Raw genomic sequence first — 4,328 nt, 5'->3', positions numbered from 1 at the left:
ATACGAAAAAATAGATTATGACATGACAACACAAAATAAAATCCCAAAGAGGCTTTACCCAGATCTGCATACTGATGGGATAGAGATAGAAAAAATAGAAAAAAAGTCAAAGTCTGCACCCTTTTGAAAAGAGGGAATTGCAGATTCGGTGAAAGATGTTACTACAAACATCCCAAGGTATGTCACAACTATGAAATCTACGGTAAATGTGCATACCTAGACGGCTATGAGGATGAATGCAGAGATCTACATCCAAAAATATGCAATGCAAAAACCTGGAAAGGATGTAAGTTTGACAAAAAATGTAAATATATGCACCCTGTAGCCATGAATCAAAATCAATTGAATAATGAATTAAATAATAAGATCAAAAATAGAAAAGAAACAAATAAAGAGAGGAACAAAGAACATGAGGTGAAGGAAAAAAGCAAGCCATCACCGCAATATGGAGTGTCAGCAAAGAATTTCCAAGCATCAGCTCCAAGATACAGCTCAAGAGATAAATACCGTATATACGATGCTAGGGGATGGTGCAGATACAGAGAAAATTGCAGATTCAGACACAAAATGAATAATTATGATGAATGAAGATCAAATATTTTGGAAAAATTGGATTTTTTAATGTCAGAATTTCTGGAAATAAGAAAAGAACAACATACAAGAACAGGAAAGAGGCATGGGGAAATCCTTATTATTACTCATATTAAATGAAGGAGATAACACACAAACCATTATAGTGATGAATGTGTAGGGTTTAGTTACAAGTAACTCAAAAAGAAAAATAGAGTTCTTGGAAGAACTAACCCAAATTGAAAAGAAAATAGATATAATGAATATAAGTGATACCTGGTATTCCCAAAAGACTGGTAATGATGATCAAATAAAAGGGTTCCAAACTTATAGATCAGATAGAAAAAATAGGAAACAAGGGGGAACCGCGTTATATGGGAAAGACAAAGAACAAGGAAAAATATATGAGAAATATAGTAACTCAGAATGTGAACTAACAGCGGTAGAATTTGAATATGAAAAATTAATGAACATAGTAATATATAGACCCCTTAATACTAAAGAGTTTGACACAATAATAAAAACATTGGATGATATATGTAGAAATCACAAGGACTGGACTATTCTCCTATCCGGAGACTTTAACTTTCCTTTCGCAGAACAAAAGATTATACAATCAAAAGAAAATGAAAAACGGGATTTGGAAGAAAAAACCCTAATAAATATCAAACAAAACTCCAAACTATTGTACTCGTATGCAAAAAAGATGAATAAAAGAAGAATAGAAATAGGCACTCTAAGAATTGAAGGGACATTAACGAATGAAAAAAATGAAATATGCAACATATTGGCAGAAAGATATAAGAGAGAATTCACCCCTAGAATTGATAATGAAGATAATGATACAGAAATAAGGGATGAAAATAGTGAATATTTATCGGACATAGATATTAATGAAGCCGATATTGTGGAGACTATTAATGAAATTAAAAATGGAGCTGCAGCTGGGCCTGATGGTGTCCCTGTTATTCTATTAAAGAAAGTAGTTCATTCTATTGCATAGCCAATTGCAATATTATTAAGACAAAGTGTAGATACAGGCAAGATTTATGATGACCAAAAATTAGCATATATTACCCCTACTTTCAAAAGTGGATCAAGACTAGAGGCAAGTAATTATAGGCCTGTGAGTCTAACATCACATATTATGAAAGTGTATGAAAGGGTAATGAAGAAAAATATTATGAAACATGTAATAAAAAATAAGTTGTTTAATATAGGACAACATGGTTTTGTACCCGGAAAAAATACACAAACCCAACTGTTACTCCACCACGAGAACATACAAAAATATGAAAAACAGAAATGAAACAGATGTGGTTTATCTAGACTCTGAAAAAGCTTTTGACAAGGTAGATCATAATATATTAGCGAAGAAAATTAGAAAACATAATATAGTGGACAAAGTAGGAAGATGGCTAAAATAATTTTTACACAACAGAAAACAGATAGTTATTGCAAACGATGAGAAATTGGATGAAGCTAAGGTAATATCCGGTGTGCCACAAGGTACGGTGTTAGAGGAATTACTTGTGATGAAGATAGGAACGCGCTACAAAGAGACCTTAACAAAGTATATAATTGGGCAGAGGTAAATAGGATGGTATTTAACTCTGATAAATTTGAATCAAGAAATTATGGAGACAGAGAAGGAAAGCTATATGCATATAGGGTACCTAATAATGAGACAATCACAAATAAGGAAGCAGTTAAAGACCTTGGTGTGATGTTGAATAGGAACACGTTATGCAATGATCAAACAGCAATTCTATTGGAAAAATGTAAAGCAAGAATGGGAATGTTGTTACGGCACTTCAAAACAAGAAAAGCTGAACACATGATTATGCTTTATAAAACGTATGTTCGTCGTCCACTTGAATATTGCAATATGATATGGTGCCCACACTATCAAAAGGATATTGCACAAATAGAGTGTACAAAGGTCCTTTACAGCTAGAATAGAAAAAGTTAAGGATCTTGACTACTGGGAAAAACTACAATCTTTAAAATTATATAGTCCAGAAAGGAGAAGAGAACGCTACATGATAATTCGGGCATAGAAACAGATAGAAGGAATTGCCGAAAACATCATGGAGCTAAAAATATCAGAAAGGGCAAGAGGTAGAATAATAGTGCCCAAAACTATAGCAGGAAAAATAAGGAAAGCACACAGGACATTAATCCACTACGCACCAGCATCGACAATGCAGCGTCTATTCGATGCGTTGCCAGCTCATCTGAGGAATATATCAGGAGTGAGTGTAGATGTGTTTAAAAATAAGCTCGACAAATATCTAAGCTGCATCCCAGACCATCCAAGATTGGAAGATGCAAAATAAACCGGAAGATGCACTAGCAACTCTCTGGTAGACATTAGAGGTGCCTCACACTGAGGAACCTGGGGCAACCCGAACAAGATGTAAGGTCTGTAAGGTAAGGTCGACGGAGGCAGTTTCTCTCTATCTCTCACGACGGAGACCGTTCTTTCTCTCTCTTTCTCTCTCGACGGAGGCAGTTTTTCTCTCTCTTTCTCTCTCGACGGAGGCCGCTCTTTCTCTCTTTCTCTCTCAACGGAGGCAGTTTCTCTCTCTTTCTCTCTCGACGGAGGCAGTTTCTTTCTCTCTCTCTCTCTCTCTCTCTCTCTCTCTCTCTCTCCTACGGAGCCCGTTCTTTCTCTCTTTCTCTCTTGACAGAGGCAGTTTCTCTCTCTTTCTCTCTTGACGGAGGGAGTTTCTCTCTCTCTCTCTCTCTCTCTCTCTCTCTCTCTCTCTCTCTCTCGACGGAGGTCGTTCCTCTCTCTCTCGCTCTCTCTCTGCCGTCTGATCTTTTACTCGAACGCCATCACCTATGAACTTTCCATTCGCCCTCCAGAAAATCCTAGGCAGAAAATAAAGTTTTATCCTAAACAGCGTAAAAAGTTGGACTATTTTTCACTTCGAACGCGACCCACGGCCTCGTTTCGTCGGCTTCTTAAGACGCGATGGTCTCCGGGAGAGGCCATTACTTCCTTAACAGATCCACCGGGTTCTCAGGTATATGGCCAAACAAAAATGGCGTTTTTTTTCTTCTTCTTCTTCTTCTTCTTCTTCTCTTCTCTCCCTCTCTCTTTTTTCAGTATTGTTTCCTTCCAGGAGGGTGCGGAGGAAACGGCGTTAAACCTTTTGGTGATATAAGGATCGAAAGAAGTTTTAAGTAAACTGCTCTAAAACCCGTGTTAAGGAGGGATGCATGGCCGCGTATTTTTTTTCATTTTTTATTTTCTCGAGTTCCTTTCGAGAAATGGTCCAGAAAACGCCATTAAACCTCTGATTAACAACACAACTGAAAAGAAGTCTGAACTAAAATGCTGTACAACAAAGGTTAAAAAGGACTATTAGCAACAGACTCCCATTTCTTAAATGATTACTTTCAAGGCGGATAAATATGTTCGAGGAATATATATATATATATATATTTTCAGTTGTATTCCACATAGGAAAATGAAAAAGGTATGTCTCAGAAAATGCCCAACAGTTTCGTCCTCCAAGAAGAGGTCCATTGGAGGACGAAACTGTTGGGCATTTTCTGAGACATACCTTTTTTTCATTTTCCTATGTGGAATACAACTGAATTACTATATCTTCGTGGCCTAAGAAGATTACCAGTACTATATATATATATATATATATATATATATATATATATATATATAGATATATATATATATATATATATATATATATATATATATATATATATATATATATATATATATATAT

The sequence above is a fragment of the Macrobrachium nipponense genome, chromosome 1 (assembly GCF_015104395.2).
Source record: "Macrobrachium nipponense isolate FS-2020 chromosome 1, ASM1510439v2, whole genome shotgun sequence".
Taxonomy (NCBI): domain Eukaryota; kingdom Metazoa; phylum Arthropoda; class Malacostraca; order Decapoda; family Palaemonidae; genus Macrobrachium; species Macrobrachium nipponense.
This window is presented reverse-complemented; position numbering follows the sequence as displayed.